This window comes from Notolepis coatsorum (assembly GCF_963971535.1).
Source record: "Notolepis coatsorum genome assembly, chromosome: 17".
In the NCBI taxonomy this organism is placed as follows: domain Eukaryota; kingdom Metazoa; phylum Chordata; class Actinopteri; order Aulopiformes; family Paralepididae; genus Notolepis; species Notolepis coatsorum.
In genome coordinates this window covers 39,601,761-39,624,093 of record NC_140181.1, presented here as the reverse complement: position 1 = coordinate 39,624,093, position 22,333 = coordinate 39,601,761, and the positions used below count along the sequence as shown (strand labels likewise).

The window sequence follows — 22,333 nt, the reverse complement described above, 5'->3', positions numbered from 1 at the left end:
CGCTACTATTCCTAATTTATGCAAATGACATGTCGTCAGCTTGTGACTGCAACTTGTTCCTGTTTGCGGATGACTCAGCCTTGCTGGTCTCTGACAAGAACAAGTTACAGGTTGAAAAAGCCCTCAGCTCGGAACTAGGCAAAATCTGCATATGGCTCGCCGACAACAAACTATCATTACACATGGGCAAAACAGAGTCCATTCTCTTCGGTTCAAATAACAAACTCAGCAAGACCGACGGCTTCTCGGTTACAGTGGGTGACAATATTATCACAAGGAAAGATGAAATTACCTACCTGGGTTCCATCCTAGAGGCTAATCTTTCCTGTGACAAAATGGCATCCAATGTAATAAAAAAAGTCAACCAACGAACGCGATTCTTGTACCGGATCTCCTCTCTGGTAAACAAGAATACCCTGAAGACTCTAGCAGGAGCACTCATTCAAGGGTACTACGACTATGCTTGCACCTCATGGTACCAAAGCACCTCAAAGGCACTAAAAAACAAATTACAAACATCTCAAAACAAGCTAGTCAGACTACTACTTGACCTGACTCCTAGAACCCACCTCACCCCTGCCCACTTTGACAACCTAGGATGGCTTAGAGTAGACGACAGAGTACAGCAACTTGCAATGGGCCTGGTCTACAAGATACACTACGCGACCAAGGTACCCATGTACATGTCAAAATACTTCCCAAAGGTCAGTGAATACCACGATCACAACACCAGAGGGAGCTCCACAAATCATGTAAAACCCAGATTCGGATCAAACAAGGGACTAAACACGTTTCGCAATTATGCCACATCAATGTGGAACGCCCTGCCGAAAGCTGTAAAGGAATGTGAATCACTACCCACCTTCAAAAACACTCTCAAAAAACACCTACGTGAGACTGCAATTCGAAACTGGCCCCTACAAATGTCCTAACCTAGTTGTACAGTAAATGACCAAGTAAGGCTTTGTCAATATTCAAATGTACAGTGTAAAATGTGTGTGTGTCCCCTTCCCAACCCCCCCCCCCCCCCCACCTCCAATGTACAGCCCTCACCCAACCCACCCAACCCCACCCCACCCAACCAACCTCCTCCAATGTACAGTTTCTATGCCAAATGTATATACACTCCTTTTCTGGACACTTTTGTATCACAAACAGTACTGTATTTGCAAATCTGATATGTCATAAATGTATAGATGTAGCAGTACTGTCTATCTGTATGTCATGTATGTCATATATGTTATGATGAATTGAAAATGGGGGACCCTGATGTAAACAAGTCGAAAGTCTTTCTCTGGTCTGCATCCCCGTAACAATTGTATGTATTGAGCTGTACTGTACTGTACCCATTCTGCAATCTGTTAATAAACTTTTCAATCAATCAATCAATCAATCAATCAATCAATCAATCAAGGCTGTGTTCCTGGCTCCAAAAAGCACAGCTACAGTCATTTATTAATCAAAGCTAATTCATCCCACTGTGACATCATCGAGGGATAAACTATTCCAAACAGCTTGTTTAGGTTTGTTAATCTTAACACTTTGAGTGCCAACGACGAGATTAGTCGTCCTAACTCGCCATGCGTTGAGTGCCAATGATGAGTTTTCTCGTTATTTAATCGTTATTTCTTTTATTAGCGATATCCATTAATTTTTCATCCATCCATCCAGCCTGACGTTATCATTGTGAATGGGTCTGAGCTCGAAAAGGGCAAATACCGCCGCCTATCGTCTCCTGGATGGTAATGCACATCATTGGATTGGATTGGGTGGTCATGTGCATCAGAAAAAAAGTCCGGTCCAGGGTTTTCCCATCTCTGGCATGCAGTATCGTGTTACCAGATTGACTGAGGACCCTCAGAGCAGCGTCGATTATGTGTTTCGGACTATAACGTTGGATCAATAAACACGATCAATATTTGGAATGGCGATCAGGAATTGGATTAATCTTTTTGCAGAACATCTGATGTGAGGTAAGGACTCTATTTTACCAGTATTGGATTAATCAGATGTTTTTTTCATAGCGATCACAACGTGTCTGTGTGTGTATGCGTGTATGATGTTAGCGCTGACCAGGTCATGGATAATAGATTTTTCAGCCCGCGTGCATAAGTACACATATACTATCGATAATCTAGCGTTTATTTGAAAACGATTCATAAATCAGCAGAAAAATTACAACGTGTTTTATGTATTCCACTAAGGGCTATTATCGCGGAATTTCTCTGAAATTACTAGAACTCTCCGAAACTATACTCGTATTCAAAACGGTATAAAACGGAAATGTACCAATGAAAAAACAATCCGTTTCATACATGTTGACTGCAAGCAAGTCATTGATAAGCGAGGGGTGTTTTAGACCTATAGCCATAATTTAAGATATAGTTTAAGCGTTCGCAAATATCCCCAACCTCCCATTGACTAAAGCGCTGGCACTCAAGGGGTTATCTGGTCAAAGGGGCGTGGCACTCAATGTGTTCAAATTAAGACATCAAACCCGGGCTAAATGGCAATGAGTAGATAAATACTTTTTTCCAGCACCTAAATAACATTTCAGACTGCCAATACAAAGACTAGGCAAACCCCATGTACCACAATACGTATGTCTGCTTTAAGCAACTAATCTTTAAAATTGTGTTTCCCACATTATTGTCATTCTGTACATGTTATACTGGAGGACCTGATAAAGAAAGGTTTTTCCAACCAAAAAAGACTACCGAATGACTACTGCAAGAAGACCCTACCGAACGACTACTGCAAGAAGAACCTACCGAACGACTACTGCAAGAATACCCTACCCAAGAATACCCCTACCCTTTGTCAAAATGGCATCACCATTTGCAAACCCCCCACCTCTGCTCGCTCCCACCATCGGTGGTGAAGCGGCTAGGCGGGTGGTCTGGCGAGGCTCTTGCAGCGTCGGGGCAGCCCCCGCCTACCAAGTGGGTTCGGCCCCCCGACCAAGAGATGCGAGCACGGACAGTAGAGGAGAGAGGCTCTCGTCCTGAGCTCATGGCGGCAGCAGCGCACCAGGGAGAGAGAGACGGGCAGCTGGACGCATCTCGAGCGATACACGCCGTCAGGTAAGGGGGACAGGCTGTGAGCCGTATTCCCCTTTTAATTCCTTATCTCTCTCCCTCTGGTGTTTCAGCTCTTACGCCTAAAAACCTCCATATTCCCCCTCGAAGAATGCAACTGTAAGTGTCCTAACCCAACCCCCTCCAATGTACAGTAATTTACCTAGTATGGTTTTGTCAATATTCCAATGTACAATTTTGCTTGTTTGTACAGTGTCCCCCCCCCTCCAATGTACAGTTTTGCTTGTTTATACAGTGTTGCTCCCCCCCCCCCCCCCCCCAACCACCTCCAACGTAAATTACCCAGTATGGTTGTCAATATCCCAATGTACCAAACCCCCCCCCACACAACCCCACCCAACCTCCTCCAATGTACAGTTTCTACGTCAAATGTATATACTCCCTTTTCTTGACTCTTTTTGTATCACAAACAGTACTGTATTTGCAAATCTGGTATGTCATAAATGTATAGATGTAGCAGTACTGTCTATCTGTATGTCATGTATGTCATATATGTCCCGATTAATTGAAAATGGGGGACCCTGATGTAAACAAGACGAAAGTCTTTCTCTGGTCTGCATCCCCTTAACAATTGTGTGTATTGAGCTGTACTGTATTGTACCCATTCTGCAATCTGTTAATAAAGTTTTCAATCAATCAATCATGCAATCAATCAATCAATCCTTCAAATGTAGAGACCCTCTTAGGGTGTTTTTTATTGAAGCAATGTGTAAAACTTTTCACTAAGTGTGTTGTGTATACCTCAAACGTAGAATGGGGGGTGGCGGCTAAGTGGCGCAGTGGGCAAGGCGCTCGCCACTAACGCAGGAGATGCTGGGTTCGAGCCCAGCTCTCTGCGTTGCTTCCGGCTCGGCTGGTCGTTCATACTAATACAATTGGCAGTATTAGGGGGTGGGAAAGCCGGTGGGTGGGGATCGGACGTTGTGGACAGCGACTCCTACAGGTCGGTTGGTGCGCCTGTACAGCAGAATCAGGAAGTAACGGGGGCAGCGTGAGCCTCCCACGCGTTACTCCTCGCCACTGAGAGATCGCGCTGTGCAGGTGAAAAGATGCGACGGCTGCCTCCTCGTGTACCGGAGGGGACACGATGCAAGGCTTCGTCCACATTACAGCCGACCAGTGGGAGGCATGGTATAACAATGTTCGAGACAGGGGAGGGTAGAATTGGATTATACGAAAATTGGGATGGGAGAAAAATTTAAAAATGGGTTCCCGGCCATTGTAAAACGTCACAGGCACCCAGGTCGTTGTTTGGCTGGAACATGCAATGCCACCCAAATATGTTTGAACATGTGCCTGAAATGGGATATAACGAGGGTTATTCTGTAACCCTAGTTATAAGAGTTCATGTCAAGTAGACAATTGTCTATCTTGTGGGATGAAGCCATAGGGCGTATGTTTTTTCCCTTTGTAGGCATTGCGGGACTGGCGCTGCCGGTATGTGGGGAGTTTTTTCACCCAAGACAGAGTGAAGACCACACATTATGCATGGCTCGCCGACAACAAACTATCATTACACATGGGCAAAACAGAGTCCATTCTCTTCGGTTCAAATAACAAACTCAGCAAGACTGACGGCTTCTCGGTTACAGTGGGTGACAATATTGTCACAAGGAAAGATGAAATTACCTACCTGGGTTCCATCCTAGAGGCTAATCTTTCCTGTGACAAAATGGCATCCAATGTAATAAAAAAAGTCAACCAACGAACGCGATTCTTGTACCGGATCTCCTCTCTGGTAAACAAGAATACCCTGAAGACTCTAGCAGGAGCACTCATTCAAGGGTACTACGACTATGCTTGCACCTCATGGTACCAAAGCACCTCAAAGGCACTAAAAAACAAATTACAAACATCTCAAAACAAGCTAGTCAGACTACTACTTGACCTGACTCCTAGAACCCACCTCACCCCTGCCCACTTTGACAACCTAGGATGGCTTAGAGTAGACGACAGAGTACAGCAACTTGCAATGGGCCTGGTCTACAAGATACACTACGCGACCAAGGTACCCATGTACATGTCAAAATACTTCCCAAAGGTCAGTGAATACCACGATCACAACACCAGAGGGAGCTCCACAAATCATGTAAAACCCAGATTCGGCTCAAACAAGGGACTAAACACGTTTCGCAATTATGCCACATCAATGTGGAACGCCCTGCCTAAAGCTGTAAAGGAATGTGAATCACTACCCACCTTCAAAAACACTCTCAAAAAACACCTACGTGAGACTGCAATTCGAAACTGGCCCCTACAAATGTCCTAACCTAGTTGTACAGTAAATGACCAAGTAAGGCTTTGTCAACATTCCAATGTACAGTGTAAAATGTGTATGTGTCCCCTACCCAACCCCCCCCCCCCCCCCCCCACCTCCAATGTACAGCCCTCACCCAACCCACCCAACCCCACCCCACCAACCTCCTCCAATGTACAGTTTCTACGCCAAATGTATATACACTCCTTTTCTGGACACTTTTGTATCACAAACAGTACTGTATTTGCAAATCTGATATGTCATAAATGTATAGATGTAGCAGTACTGTCTATCTGTATGTCATGTATGTCATATATGTAATGATGAATTGAAAAATGGGGGACCCTGGTGGAAACAAGACGAAAGTCTTTCTCTGGTCTGCATCCCCTTAACAATTGTATGTATTGAGATGTACTGTACTGTACCCATTCTGCAATCTGTTAATAAACTTTTCAATCAATCAATCAAAGAGCAGGCCGTCCCCAGCAGGCTAATCACTTGGCTGAAACGGGACAATGCTCAGCGGGGGAGCCGCTTCATTTACCAGGAGTAATGACTGCTGTTTCCCCCGTTTCAAACCGCCCCTTTCTGTCCCCCCCTTGGGTGCAATTGCCCCGACCCCAGCCTCGTTGGCTGAGTCAGGGTACGAAACCCCAACCCCATGAGATACCTTGCTGGCGCAGTCGGGAGGAACCCCACCCCACGGGACCCCTCGTCGGCGAAGCCAGGGTTCGCAATGCGAGGGACCGGGTTACCTATCTACGATTCTTAGCAGGCCAGCGCCAGTTGACTGCGAGGCCGCTTTGTGATTCTTACCACGTGTGGCTATAGCAGTACCACATATCGGTGTGGATGGAGGGAACGATGAGAGCGGGGCTCATGTGGCAATTTGCACGCCCTCGCCCTTTGTTTTATGGGTTCTGAAACAGACTCTATTATCAGAGTCCACGGCAGCGACAGCCCTGGCCGACGAGATTCAATCTCTGTTGGCAAGGCACGCCATCGTTGCGGTCCCACGGGGGGACGCGATAAGTGGTGCTTACTCCCAATATTTCAGCGATGTTGATATATTTGGACGTGCACCTGAAACGGGTTATAACGAGGGTTCTTCTGTAACCCTAGTCATATGAGTCCTCAGGCTCTGTGTGTAAACCCTGTGCAGCCATTGAAAACGTCGCAGGCTCTCGCGTTTTCTTTTTTCTTTTTTAAACTTTGGCCATTTCCCTGGCTCTTTTATACGTTTATCGTATTTATACTTGGTCAAGTTCGACCGACAGAAGCAGGCTGAAAGGGTTCAGATGGGGGGGAAGACACTCTGGGAAAGGCACGGCTGCAGTCCGGGATTCGAACTCGCTCAGCCCCAGATCCGTGACGAGCACGGTTGTCCACGGCGCTGAAATAGCACTCGCGGTACGTGGTGAGCTACTGGAGCTCCCCTCTCGCGTTTTCTTATTGGCCCGAGAGATATATCCGTGAGTTGAGGTCTGCGTGGCAGGTCCCGACTCAAAGTGTCAATTGGGAGGTCTCTCCGGGATAAACCTGGCGTCTTCCCCTCTCGTGTGAGCGGAATTTGTGACGGATGGTTTTTTCCCCAGGCTCTGTATATAAATATATCTTTATATATCTGTCCTTTCAGGGACCGGCTCCCTCTTGTTTCTACCCAGACAGGGGGGAGAAACGTTGTGGGGGCTCTTTCTTGTCAGAATTCGCCCACCACCGTTCTCAGGTTTTTGATATCAGCGCTTGGTCTTACGGGACCGGTATCAGCGACTGGCCTGGGCGTGTTCTCAGGTGTTTATTTGAAACAGCCTTTTGGGGCCAGCGCGCCCTGGTCTGTCCAACGGCATAAACAGCGTTTCATGCGGTCAGCCGGGAAGGAGTTTTTTTTTTATTTCTGCCGAGCACCAGCTCACTAGGCCAGCTCGAGGGCTTGCGTGCATCTCCGGGGGGAAATGACGGGGCAGATCAAGTGTCGACAGGGGGGTTTTCACGCCCGTTAGGTGGGCCACCGGGAGCTGTGCGTTCGCGTATTCAGATCGTCTTGGTGGCGCCTCCTGTGAGGTTTTGATCGAAACGTGTACCTCTCCCCTTTCTCCTTTGAAGAGGGGCAGCAGCGTGAAAGGGAACGGGATTCATCCTGGTCGCGCCGGACCGGATCAGTTCAACCCGATGTCCGCCGAGTCACATGTTCTGTTCAACCCGAAGGGCCCTGGGCTTTTCCGGGGGGGGGATGCCAGGGCGGGGCGGACGCCACGGGCTGATGTCATGAATGTTGTTTCATAAGTGTCACTATGAGTTGAAAGTAGGGGACCCCAATGTGACCCCGCGAGATGGTGACATTGTGCATGGCATGCCGAACAACCTCCCCTCCCCCCCCCCGCTCGGCGGGTGCGCCGTCGGGGTACTGTTTTTTACAGTCAGCCCCTCTAAGCACTCCTGTGTAGTTCACAGTCCTCTGGGCGCAGGTAAAGCTTTGCTCTTGTTACCTGTCGGCCTGGGTTAAGGGATCAACCTCCTCTTTTGGAGTGTTTGTCTCCCCGGTATGCCAGCTGACCCCACAGGATTATGGGGGAGAGCCTCCTCAGAGAACTTCGGAGCCTTCTCCTCAGGGAGTTTCAGAGCCTCCTCAGGAAGTTTTTCGGAGCCCCCCCCCCCCCCCCCCCCCCCTCAGCGGAGCCTCCTCCTCGGAGAGAGAACCTCCTTACAGAGCCTCCTCCTTCGGGAGTTTTTCAGAGCCTCTTCCTCGGGGGGTCCTGGCGGCGTGCCAGGCGGAGAAGGGCCTTCACCTGTTGTAGGCCCTGTCCGATGCGCTGGCGGTGTAGAGGGTGGTGTCAGGAGTAAACGCCTGGAGAGGTCTCGATGCCGCGGCCTCGTTGACCTCACCAGGTCCCTTTTGTCGGGTCCTGGCCCCTGGTCTCGGCGGTAAGCCTGCCTTGAGTGGCCTGGGGCTGGGACCTCCTTCGTGCCCCACTGCTATGGCTTCGCCCGACCCCTCGGGATGCCTCGCGGGCAGCGTCTGGGTTTAACGACCCCGACCCCACGAGGTGTGGAAGCAGTAACACTGGCTTATGTTTTCACGTACGTTCCCTGGTGGCGGGCCCGGTCGGGTAGTCGCGGGCCCTTCTATTCCGTGGTCTGCTCACCCTGTGCGTTTGTTGGGTGCTGTCCCCTCTTTCGCACAGTCGGTGTCCTGTCCCCCCCCCACCCCTCACTAGGGGGGGTGGGGGGGCCCGGACCCTTCCCGGTGTTCTGATGGTTGTAGGGGACCTCAGCGGGTGCATTTGTGGGGCTCTCCGCTCTGCTCCGCTCTTGTGTCCCAATATAGAGCAGAGCGCAGAGCTATTGCGAAATATAACGAAGGTTATCCTATAACCCTAGTTATATGAGTAATAGCGAGCGCTCTGCTCTCACTCACTGAGGACCCCTAATTGTCTTCCGGATAACGGTCAAAACTAGGGAAGAGCGCCTACCACGGCAGAGACACTGGTATCGAATCCAGCTGTCAGCGGTACCTCCGGCTTGGTCGGTCGCCCATACTAACATGATTGGCAGTGTTAGCGGGTAGGAAGCCGGTGGGGTGTGTATCCTGGTCGTAAACAGCGACTCCTACAGGTCGGTCGGGCGCCTGCTCAGCGAGGAAGGGAACTGGGGGAAGTAGTGTGAGCCTCCCACGCGTTATGCTCCCCCAGTGAGAGTCCTCGCTGTCAGGTGAAAAGAAGCGGCTGGCTGACTCCACATGTATCGGAGGGGACATGTGATAGTCTTCAACCCTCCCTAGGCCGGCAAGTGGGGGGCAAATGCGCACAACGACCAGGAAGGGAGGGAAGGGAATTGGCATAACGACTAAATTGGGATGGGAGAAAAATACAGAAAAAAGGGGGAGAAAAAGTAGATAAAAAGAAAAAGACTAGGGAAGAGCGGAAGTACGGTCACACCCCTCTCTTAAGTGCATGGGCGAGAGTGGGCGTGGCCGGACAGGTGCAGGTGCATTGTAGCAAAATTCTTTCAGGTTGCCCTAGGCAACAGGGGATTTCCCAATATAAAGCAGAGCGCTCACTATTACTCATATAACTAGGGTTATAGGATAACCTTCATTAAGTATACAGCACTGATGAAATGTAAAGGTCTGCTCCTAACAGTAGTGTGAATTAGAAACACTAGGTCATACTCAGGTGGATGGTTTGAAAATAAAAAGGGTAAAGAACATGGACAAGAGGCTGGGAGAAACATGGTAATCTATGAAACACAAGCACAGTCTTGCAAACCCAAGTTTCTTTCCAACTGAATAGCAAGCTTGTATCATGAGTGCAGCACACTGAAGAGATGATATCACCAACAGAAAGAGACCAATAATTACTCTGACGGCTTTCAAACGCCATGGAACTGCCTTTGAGAGCCATTCATTCCTAAAGCTATGGAGAGCATTTCTTAAATCCCGGGATTCATTTCTAATACGCACTGTGTTTAAAATGATACTTCACTCCAATTAGACACAGCTGCTTTTCAAGTGTTTCATAATAGCTCCAGTTACTGTAACAGACAGTGGCTCAAGAATTCCGCTAAATTATGGGTATGAAAAACGCAACAACCAGCAACTTTGAGAAATATCACGTTTGTCACAGGTGGCCATGACAGACAGACAGACAGACAGACAGACAGACAGACAGACAGACAGACAGACAGACAGACAGACAGACAGACAGACAGACAGACAGACAGACAGACAGACAGACAGACAGACAGACAGACAGATAGATAGATAGATTTATCTTTTTTTTCTGTGGTCGATTAGTACTTTATTTACGTTTTCTGACGAGACTGTGTTGAAATATTGGATCAAAGCCAATAGAAAAGCACCTGGAATGCTTGGTGGAGCACTGCCTTGTTACTGCTATCTGTGAGCTGTATGAAGCTCTTCAGTCTAGAAGACACTGCATGGAACAAGAGATAGTGTTCATCTTTCCTTTCCTGACCTCTGACCTGCCAAGTCAAGTCAAGAGTCAAGAGTTTTATTTGTCACGGCATACAGGGCATACAGTGAAATGCGGGTGGTCATGCCTGCAGCGATTGTGCAATAATACAAGTAATAAGAATAAGACATAACAGGTATAATGTACATAAAGTTTCAAATGCATGGTAAAAGACATGCTAAGGTCCTGCGATACAGTGTTAAGCTACAGATGAGGCACTGGGTCTTATATACACTACTATACACTATACAATATACAGTTATACTATATATCCTTATGCTATCTTACTATATCCATCTATTTATACAAGAACCACTCCTGTTCTTAATTATTATTTTTCTTTTTATAAAGTAAAGTGACCTTTTCATTTTGTAAAGTGACCGTTTGGTGTGAGCGTGTGCAGCATGTGTGTGTGTGTGTGTGTGTGTGTGTGTGTGTGTGTGTGTGTGTTTGTGCTAAAGTGACTGTTAGTGTGTGAGCGTATACAGTATGTGTGTTGTGTGTGTGCTCATGTGTGCTTGTGTGTGGAGAGTTCAGTGTTCAAGACTCTGATGGCCTGGGGGAAGAAGCTGAGCCGAAGTCTCTCTGTCCTAGTTGCTGGTGTGCGCAGGTGTTTGCCTGACCACAGCAGCTTGAACAGGCTGTTGTTGGGGTGGTGAGGGTCTTTCATTATTCTGCAGGCTCTGGATTTGCACCTCTTGTTATATAAGTCCTGCAGGGGTGGTAGTGCAATACCCGTAGTACGCTCAGCTGAGCGCACCACTCTCTGTAGGGCCTTCTTGTCCTGTGCCTTGCTGTTTCCATACCAGGCAGTGATGTTTCCAATCAAGATGCTCTCTACAGCTCCGGAGTAGAAGGACTGGAGTATCTTCCCTGATACTCTGAACTTCCTTAACTGTCTCAGGTGGTAGAGGCGCTGCTTCGCCTTTTTTATGACTGAGTCTATGTGTGTTTTCCATGTCAGATCCTCTGAGATGTGGACCCAAGTCAAGTCAAGAGTTTTATTTGTCACGGCATAGAAGTATACAATGAAATGCGGGTGGTCTTGCCCGCAACGATGTGCAATACAGTGGTACAACATATAATAGAATCCAATAAAACAACATTGTGCAATAAACAGGTAACATAGTGGGGCATCTCGGTATTTGTACATAGTTATTTACAGAGCATGGAGGACATGCTAGGTCCCGGTAGTGCAATACACTGTTACTGTTGCTATACTATTTTTAAAGTGACCCTTCCTTTGTGGCCATAAGTGTGGGCGTGTGCATCATGAGTGTGTGCTTGCTCATGTTAAAGTGGCTGCTAGTGTGCGAGCGTGTACAGCGTGCGTGTCGTGTGTGTGCTCATGTGCGCTTGTGTGTGGAGAGTTCAGTGTTCTGTGGCACTCAGTGTTCAGTGTTCAAGGCTCTGATGGCCTGGGGGAAGAAGCTGAGCCGAAGCCTCTCTGTCCTAGTAGCTGGGGTTCGCAGGTGTCTGCCTGACCTCAGCAGCTGGAACAGGCTGTTATTGGGGTGGTGAGGGTCTTTCATTATTCTGCAGGCTCTGGATTTGCACCTCTTGTTGTATAGAACCTGCAGGGGGGGTAGTGCAATACCCGTGGTACGCTCGGCTGAGCGCACCACTCTCTGTAGGGCCTTCTTGTCCTGTGCCGTGCTGTTACCATACCAGGCAGTGATGTTTCCAGTCAAGATGCTCTCTACAGCTCCGGAGTAGAAGGACTGGAATATCTTCCCAGATACTCTGAACTTCCTTAACTGTCTCAGGTGGTAGAGGCGCCGCGCTGCTTCGCCTTTTTTACGACTGTGTCTATGTGTGTTGACCATGTCGGATCCTCTGAGATGTGGACCCCCAGGTACTTAAAGGTGCTCACCCTGTCCATGGTAGCCCCGTTTATCCTCAGTGGTGTGTGTGTCTCCTGCTGTCCTCTCCTATAATCCACGATCAGCTCCTTGGTTTTACCAATGTTCAGGAGCAGTCTGTTGTCCTGGCACCAGCGTTCCAGTACCTCAACCTCCTCCCGGTAGGCCTTCTCGTCGTTGTCCGAGATCAGCCCCACCACCACCGTGTCGTCTGCAAACTTCACTATGGAGTTGGAGCTGAACTTGGCCACACAGTCTTGTGTGTAGAGTGAGTACAGCAGGGGGCTCAGAACACAGCCCTGGGGGGACCCGATGCTCAGGGTGATGGTGTTGGAAAACACACATATTCACCTAGTATCTCAATAGTTTGAGTATAAAGCACACATATTCACCTAGTATCTCAATAGTTTGAGTATAAAACACACACATATTCACCTAGTATCTCAATAGTTTGAGTATAAAACACACATATTCACCTAGTATCTCAATAGTTTGAGTATAAAACACACACATATTCACCTAGTATCTCAATAGTTTGAGTATAAAACACACATTCACCTAGTATCTCAATAGTTTGAGTATAAAAGTTCAAGTTCAAGTTCTTTAATAGTTGTCATACAGAAGTACAGAATACTTTCATACAAAATGCTTCTTACTGTTACGCTCCAGAGACTGTGCTAGACAAGATAGTATCAAATAACATAATAACATAATATAGCATGAATTTAGAAGAAGAAAATGAGGTCACAGTGTTCGGTATAGACATATGTACAATGTTCTGAGTTACCATATAATATACAATACACAATACTATGCAGTGTACTAATGTACAGTACTATCTAGTGCAAAGCAGAAATGGGATGAGGTACAATTTTAGGTACAATTTACAGTAAGGTGTACGAGTTGTAGTGCAATCCTTCATCCATAAATATAAAGTGTGGGGAGTGGGTGCTACAGTGTGTTTGTTTAAAGTGGGTGTGTGCTATAAGTGTGTGGAGTGGGTGCTACAGTGTGTTTGTTTAAAGTGAGTGTGTGCGTGTGGATGTGTGTGCTATGTGCGTTTGGTGGTTGTTGTTGTGTAGTGTTCATTCATTGTTCGTTTAGCAGCCTGATGGCCTGGGGATAGAAGCTTCTTCTGAGTCTTTCTGTGCTCGCCTTGAGACTCCTGTATCGCTTGCCTGACCGCAGCAGTTCAAAGAGGCAGTTGTTCGGGTGACTGGAGTCTTTAATGATTCTCTTAGCCTTGCCCTTGCAACGCTTGTAGTAAATGTTCTGGAGGGTGGGGAGCCCCCCTCCAATTGTGCGTTCGGCTGAACGTGTCACTCTTTGTAGTCTGCTTTGGTCTTGTGCAGTGCTATTCCCAAACCAGGAGGTGATGTTGCCGGTCAAGATGCTCTCTATTGTACATGAGTAGAAGTTCTTAAGGATCTTCTGGCTGACTTGGAACTTCCTTAGGCGCCTGAGGAAGTAGAGGCGTTGTCGTGCCTTCTTCACAACACTGTTAATGTGTGTGGTCCATGTCAAGTCCTCGGATATGTAGGCTCCGAGGTACTTAAAGCTGTTGACTCTCTCAACCGGTGCCCCGTCGATGCTGAGGGGGCTGTAGTCCTTGACCCCCGACCTCCTGAAGTCCACAATCATCTCCTTTGTTTTGCTGACGTTCAGGGAGAGGCTGTTTTCCTGGCACCATCCCGCCAGGACCTTGACCTCTTCCAGGTAGGCCCTCTCGTCGTTGGCAGAGATCAGGCCCACCACCACTGTGTCGTCAGCAAATTTGACGATTGTATTGCTACTCCGCTGAGCCACACAGTCGTGTGTGTACAGGGAGTAGAGGAGGGGACTCAGAACACAGCCCTGGGGGGCCCCTATGTTGAGGGTGATGGATGAGGAGGTGCAGTTGCCTGCTCTCACCACCTGGGGTCTGCCAGTCAGGAAGTCCAAGACCCACTGGCAGAGGTCATAGCCCAAGCCCAGGTCCCTGAGCTTGGCTATGAGTATGGAGGGGACTATGGTATTGAATGCCGAGCTGTAGTCGATGAATAGCATTCTCACATAGTTCCCCTGCCTCTTGTCCAGGTGTGATGCTGCTGTGTGCAGCACATGGGATATGGCGTCCTCCGTGGACCTGTTGGGGCGGTATGCAAATTGCAGGGGGTCCATGTTGATGGGGAGGGAGGAGCAGATGTAGCCCTTTACTAGCTTCTCAAAGCACTTCATGGCTATGGAGGTGAGAGCTACAGGGCGGTAGTCGTTGAGGCAAGCAGGCTTGGATTTTTTGGGTACAGGGATAATAGTGGACTTCTTCAGGCAGGTGGGGATGACAGCCTGTTCTAAGGACAGGTTAAATATGTCAGTGAATACTGGGGCCAGTTGGTCGGCACAGACTTTTAGGACGCGGCCGGGGATGCCGTCTGGACCTGCTGCCTTCCTGATATTCACTTTTTTAAAGGTCCGCCTCACCTCATGCTCTGTTACCCTGAACACTGCGCCTCCATCAGCAGCCGACCCCCCCCCCCCCCCCCCATTGCCGAGGCTTGTGAGCTGGTGTTGTTATTACCAGCATCAAACCTCGCATAGAAGGTATTGAGGTCATTTGCTAAGGAGATGTCACTGTTCAGTTTGAGGGAGGCGCCTTTGTAGTCTGTCATCGTTTTGAGCCCCTGCCACATAGCTCTAGAGTCAGCTTGTTCAAACTGGAGTTCAATTTTATCCCTGTAGCGTCGTTTGGCCTCTGACACTGTCCTCCTTACGTTGTATCGCGCCACCTTGTGGTCATTCATGTTGCCTGCCTCTAGGCCGTCGTTGTATGCTTTGGTGCGCTCTCTCAGAGCTTCACAGACGGATTTGTCTACCCAGGGTTTTTGATTTGGGTAAACTTTCATTTTGGTAGTGGGGATTGTTTCTTTCACCCTAGTACAAACATAGTCCAGCACTGTCTCCGTGTAGACATTAATGTTATCTGTGTCGCGGAACACATTCCAGTCTGTGTGGTGAAACACTGACCGGATCGTCTCCTCTGACGTCACATCCCATTTCTGCACCTCTCGCGAGACTACGGGAGTACTTTTAATTCTCTGTCTGTACTTTGGTGAAAGAAAGATGGATGCGTGATCTGACTTACCAAAGCCACTATCAGAATGAGCCTTGTAGCCACCTTTAAATTGCGTGTAACAGTGATCTAGGATGTTACCGCCTCTGGTGTTGCAAGTCACATGCTGATAGAAGTCAGGCAATACCTTTCTCAGATTGGCGCTATTGAAATCTCCCAGAACTAAAATGGCGGCGTTAACATTCGCCACTTGGATTCTATTTACCTCGTCGTGTAGTCTGGAGAGCGCAACCTTGTTGCTGGCTTGCGGTGGAATATACACTCCGACCAGGACGATCGCCGTTAACTCCCTCGGGAGGAAGAAAGGACGACACTTGATGGTTATATATTCCAGTTCTGGGGAGCAGTGGTTGGATAATTCCTTCACATTAGTTGGATCGCTCCAATTTTTGTTAAACATGAAGGCAATACCTCCTCCACGTTGTTTACCGGACTCTGCTGATGTCCGATCCTTGCGATGGATAAAGAAGTGATCAGCCGGTTGAATTGCGTGGTCTGGGACGTCCGGCGTCAACCACGTCTCGGTGAAGCAGAGGACGTTGCAGTCCCTAACGTCTCTTTGATATTGAATCCTTGCTCGGATGTCATCCAGTTTATTGTCAATTGATTGTACATTGGCTAGCAATATACTGGGCAGTGGTGTACGGTGGCGTCTGGATCTCAGCCTGTTACGGATCCCAGCCCTCTTCCCTCGCCGTCTGGTTCCTCTGTTCCTGGGGTCTAGGAACAAAGGATCTGGTCCTGATCTCCGGAGAATTTCTTCAGGCCATTGATGCGGTTCGGAAAGCTGATCCAGTGAGTAATCCAGTTGGTAACACACACATATTCACCTAGTATCTCAATAGTTTGAGTATAAAACACACATTCACCTAGTATCTCAATAGTTTGAGTATAAAACACACACATATTCACCTAGTATTCTAGCATTTTGGGGGGGGAGACATATCAGTCACAGGGATGTTGTTGATAGCTAGCTGCGCTAACGTTAAGTGGTAGTCCTCACATGACCCCACCTAACATCACGGCAGGCTTTATGGAACTCTATGAGAGCGTTGACTCTTCTCATAGAGCTTGTGTTGGCGGTCCAGTCCAGCTCATTGTCAGTATGAAGCACAAAGGTCCTTAAAGGGTCACCTCCTCATCAGCTCCCTGTATGATCACTGAGTTTCCCTTCAGAAATCTGCCAACAGCTCTGTTTCTTTGTTTTTACAACACTGAGCTGCAGTTGGTTCTTCTGAAGGTGGCAGGATCCATCCAGAGCTGTAGCTGAAGTCAGAGGTGATAGAGATGAACAGGAAGGTGGCAGGATCCATCCAGAGCTGTAACTGCAGTCAGAGGTGATAGAGATGAACAGGAAGGTGGCAGGATCCATCCAGAGCTGTAACTGCAGTCAGAGGTGATAGAGATGAACAGGAAGGGAGACAGTATGGTCCTTGAGGTGTACCACCTGCTCTGACTCACAGCTCTGCAGCCTCACACTGTGGCCTGCTGTGTTACTGGAAATGGTAAACGGCTGCATTTATATAGCGCTTTTATCCAAAGCGCTTTACAATCTGTTCCTCACATTTTACCCATTCACTCACACATTCACACACCAACAGCAGAGGCAACCATGCAAGGTGCCAACCTGAACCTGCTCATAGGAGCAATTAGGGGTTAACACGTTCACATGCTGCCCGGGAGGAGCAGGAATCGAACCCGAACCTCCGGATTACCTGTCGACTGATCTACCTCCCGAGCCACTATCGCCCCCCCCCCTCCCCCCCCCCCTATACTCATGCAAGAACAAACAAAAACAAGAAGACGTTCCTCTCAACAGGGTTGGTATCAGGAAGCGCCTCTCAACAGCTTTCATCAGGCACACAACAGAATTTTATTTTCACTAGTTATTCTCTCCAAAAATATGTCCATGAAGTAGGCCCTCCGTGGTTCTCTCTACTTCTTTTGATAAATTTGATTATCAAAGTTCACCATTTGAGAAAAAATATACTTTGTTTGAAATTTGTAAAACCTCGTTAATCCAGATAAAGTGTTCTCTTGCCTGGGGGTTTCTGTGCGGCTGCCCTCCCTCTCTCCCTGCCCTTAGCAAGAGCCATGGCAGCGAGACAAGCTATACAGTACAGTTGATAAACTGTCATAAAGCCTTAGGCCTATAAAAATGTATTAAAAAAACACTGAACTTTGTAGAGCTTTGCGGTGGTTGTGGAGAAAGGATAAATAAAATGTTGTCTATAGAAAAGAGGAGATTAACAGTGAATTAATCTGAGAGATAGATAGGCCTCTTTGACAGACATAATCTGCTGTTTAATACTGCAGACCATTTTGCCCTTCAGACTGATCTACTTACCCCGCCTTTGGAAATATTTAAAATCCAAAACCCTTCCATGATCTGACAAGGCTGATAAGTGTCCTTCTGAATATGTCCTTTAATATTTCAACTGTGGCTGAAAACGGGTGAAAACTGTTAAAAGCATTTTCATGTCCGTCCCCCCGTCCGCCCCCCCTGCCATGCATTTGTGGAGGCCGTCTCGTCTCGCCCTAAGACACGTTGAAGCCCAAAGTAGGGAACATGTTAATGGCCATGTAGGTCCTGGCTGCTATTTTCAGTCTAAAGCCAAGAGTTTGATGAAATCATGCTTGAATCGTGAGCACAAAAAAAGCATACAAATTTACTTAAAAGTAATATAACCTATAGGCTATATTTTTTTAATTAGACACCGTTTTGTTTAGCTAATACATGCTTGATGCTGTAGACTAAATCCTTGTTCTAGCTCTCAAACATGTCAGGAGGAGATTAGCCTGCGGTCCATCAATGAACAAGACCCACTAAACCAAATAGTCTTAACATAAACACCATCAAACGTCACGTTGTCTCGTTGAAAGGATAAGACGAGTCTACTCTGACAGTAATTTAGCATGTGGGCAGGCATAAAGTGTAGGCCTTTTTTTTTTTTTTTTACATTATTAATTAATGTGCACTTCATAGGACACGGTCAGCGAGTGAATTATAGATACGTATAACGGGGGGCAACTGAGGTTTAGCCTATATGGAATTATCGCCGATCCCCCTCAAACTTCGTCAAACAGTCCATTAATATAATATGCGTCCGTGCACTAAAATCCCTTTCAACTATATTTCATGAATAATTTAGAACATTGTGTGTGGAACAATGGAACATCTTTGGTTATTAATTAAATGCAATTGCCAAGACAGCTTCACTCGCTGGGATTAAATGCATTAATTGGGAATAGGCCTAAATGTAAACAGAATAATATACTGTATATCTTATATCTATCAATTCAACAACCTGTTCACATATTGCAGGTTTAGGTTGGTCAGATGTGATGATGATGTTGTGTGTTATGTTGAGATGATCATCACCAAAGACAGTGAGATTTATGAATAATAATTAGGCTATGCACAATATTATGTATAAAAAAAATTGAACTTACTTACAATGCAGTTATAGTCGCGTCGACAAGGGATCGTGGACGTCACATTCCTTGGCGTTGCGTTGCAATAAATGTAAAGATAATAATATGCTCCCCGAAAAGTTTTCAGTGTAGCCGTTTATTCAGCTTCACTTGACCGTCCGTCACCGCTTTAAAGCACCGTTTCAAATTATCAAAGGCAAGTGTTACTCACACAAACGTTGTGTACAAGTGTTATTCTGTCTAAAAAATGAAGAAGACAAAAAAGAAAAACACCACAAATCCAATAAATCCAGACGATTCAACTCAGATACGCTACTGGTAAGGTGTCCAATGTGCGCTTTTCCATCGACCTGTCTCCTCTGCGCCACCGCTGACTGACTGCTGGAAGTTGAGAGTCCCATTCTCTCCTGCTGGGTTCAAACCAATCCCATTTCCCACCTACTGCTGCTACGGTAGTTTAACCTCCTGAGTGCCGAAATACAAAACGGAGACACCCTTTGGTCTAACAAGCTCCACTTGGTTCTTATTTTACGGGACTGGCTGTGTTGCAGAGGTTTTTAAATCAGATATGCTGCTGCTACCTCCCACTGCCCTATCCAAACAATGCAGCCTTCTAAACAGCCATTTAACCATTTCAGCTGTTTTAGAACACGCCATTAATTTGTACCATCAGTAGAAAGTTAATTTCTCAAAATTGGAATCTCACATGATGGGTGATGGTCATTGGGTTAAAAGGTTCAGTCAGATGTGTTTGGTGAACATGTTTTTTCTATTACATTATATACATATTTTTTTAATTAAAGGCCTAATCCTAAATCTAATTGTAAACAATAGAGTAACCCCACAAATCCAAACCATGGAATCTGGTACTTTTGTTGTTGATATAAAATGAGTGACAGATACAATTACATAATGTAACATCAGTTGTTTACATCTGTATTTTGTGTAAACAGTGGAGTAATATTTTTGGTCAACTAAAACATTTGAATATATACTTCACTCTTAGGTGGCAAAAAAATTGTTTGGGCCTTTAATCTCGAGAATCTAATCAATGAGAGGAGAGGAGAGGAGAGGAGAGGAGAGGAGAGGAGAGGAGAGGAGAGGAGAGGAGAGGAGAGGAGAGGAGAGGAGAGGAGAGGAGAGGAGAGGAGTGGGGGGAGGGCCACATGAGCTCAAGCCTGTAATTCAAGGAATATGTCCCTGTGTTTGTGCCTTGCAAGGCAGCAAGGCAACTGACAAAAAGACGGTGTCCGACTTGGAATTCCAGGGATTCCTAGCAGTCCAGCAGGGTGGCACCCCCCCCCCCCCTGGCACACACAGAAGAAGAGGTAGGCTACCCATTGGGGGGTACAAGGGTGTGGGGTGGGGGGGGGGGGGGGGGTATTCAGATCCCGTAAAGCCTGTGTTCTCTCCCACAACAGACCAATTTCCCTCCTCAGGGCCTCAGCAGTGAGGAAATAGTCACTAAACTCACACAGACCACTCCTTTCCAGGTCAATACATAGGAAATAATGGGGAGAAGGAGACTGTATAATAATTAGCTATAGAGGAATAATTAGGACACGCACTGGAAAAGTCACAGGGAAAGCGCTATAGGGCGCTGCTAGACTCCAATACTGTTAGTTCAGGGATAGGAAGCCAGGGGTGTTATTTGGGTGTATATGCGATGGTGGCCCATGCCATATACCCATGCCTTGGGTTCACAAAATGTTGGTGGCACTCTAATTTAGGAGGCACGGTAATAATGATGAAGGACCTGGGAACTATATGTTAACAAACCTGCTCTAACTGAACAAGCTGCTTATTAACCATCAGTTGCTGAAGGCTCAGACCCGGCATGTCCTTCCAGTTCCTTCTAGAATGGCTTCTATACGCTTCAAGATGACACATTTGGTACAGAATCCATTTCACTCTCAAATTCCTCTTTTCCACCTGCTTACCTCTAATTCGAAAGGTTAATTTTCAATTAAAGGTGATGTAGGCAACTTCTTTTTAGAACCAATTTGATATGTGGTGATATTCGCTTTCATATCCCCAAAAGCTATCAATACATCAAATGCACTGACAAAATGTCTCTGTGTCGTCTCCCAGACCCTGCTCAAACATTCCAAATTCTCAGGGTGGCCTGAATCTTACAGTAAGAACCAATCAGATGTTCTTGGCTGGCCAAGTGACCGGGGTGATCGTTGCGAGCGCCTTGCCACGTAGCCGCCAAGTATTTTATTTTTAAATGATCATATCCTGCTTGAAGCTGCCTGCGCCTCTGGGAGTTTGTAGAACACATTTGTTGCCTGTGCGTCCAGCGCCATGCTTGAGAAGTGATTCTATACTAAGTTCCTTTGAATAATATTAGCTACACTTCATGTTCCTCATTAGTTCCTACTGGTACCTACTTATTTGTGTTAAAATGTTACCAAACCTTTTACTACAGAAACAAATGAATAGAGTAGCCATTGTTTCGTCTCACAAATAATGAGTCATGGTCTGACTCTGCCTATCTATTGCTCAAATGAATCTGCAAAATTATCCTTTAGTGGGTCAGTGTGAAAATGAGAACTGTCATAAATGGACCCAACATTAAATGTTATGAGTGTGAACATGATGCCCCTGTCTATAGCATAACCTCCAACCTAGCTAGCATAAAAGTGAGAAGAATATTACGTGGCAGTTATATTGATTGAAGCATCTGTTTATATTTTAAAGGATTAATATATGCCAGACATGTAGGGTAAGCTGTTTAAAAATAATTCTCAGATGGTTATCATAGTTTTAAAATGTTTATTAGTTTTTATTTTTATTTTGTTTTTCATTTAGTTTTCAATTCAGTTTAGTCCAGATGGGTTTGCTAGTTTCCGTTTTGTTTATATTGTTTATATGGGGGGGGGGGGGGGGGGGGTATGTAAGAAGTTCAGAAGGTATTGTTTAATACAAACAAACACATCACTTTATGAAGGCAATTGACAGTTGCCTCCATAAAGACAATTCACAGTTGTGACTAATTTGACCAAATTCATAAAGACTAGTTTTTGGTTTAGTTTTAGTTAACTATACTAACTGGGACTTCCCTTCCCTTTACAGTTTACACCTTTGGTTAGAGAAGCGGGTTTGTGACTAGAAGGTCGCTGGTTCGATCCCCCGGAAAATATCTGGGCTGGGGAAGTGAATTAATAACTCTCTCCTATCCCCTTAACACCAACCGCTGAAGTTTCCTTGAGCAAGGCACTTAACCCCCAACTGCTCCAGTGGAGTTGCTCAGTGGCCAACGGTGGCAGACTGTGGTTGTACTGGGCAGCTCCCAGGTGTGAATGGAACTGTGTGAATGTGAAGCAGGGCGTTCCTGAAAAAGAGCATCCGCTCAGCAAACCTACCCTGGGTAAATAAAGGTTAATAAAAAAAATACACATACCCCTTAACCCCCAATCTTAACCTGCAGGAGACCACCCATTCCTGTTAGCATCCCTCAGGTTACCCTGCAAGAGACCACCCATTCCTGTTAGCATCCCTCAGGTTACCCTGCAAGAGACCACCCATTCCTGTTAGCATCCCTCAGGTTACCCTGCAAGAGACCACCCATTCCTGTTAGCGTCCCTCAGGTTACCCTG

At 46.7% G+C, this 22,333-nt stretch overlaps 1 protein-coding gene across 2 annotated transcripts in view; it reads right to left on the bottom strand.

Annotated features, from left to right (window-relative positions):
• The window catches only part of sema3gb (sema domain, immunoglobulin domain (Ig), short basic domain, secreted, (semaphorin) 3Gb), a 147,798-nt gene extending 128,718 nt beyond the window's left edge, over nucleotides 1-19,080 (bottom strand). The window contains exon 1 of one of the 2 annotated variants that reach the window (XM_084333922.1): nucleotides 18,750-19,080. The gene's annotated coding sequence lies outside the window, so the exon portion shown is untranslated. The remainder of the gene's footprint in view (nucleotides 1-18,749) is intronic. The other variant, XM_084333921.1, reaches the window with a different exon arrangement.
• Between the last annotated feature and the right edge of the window lie 3,253 nt (nucleotides 19,081-22,333).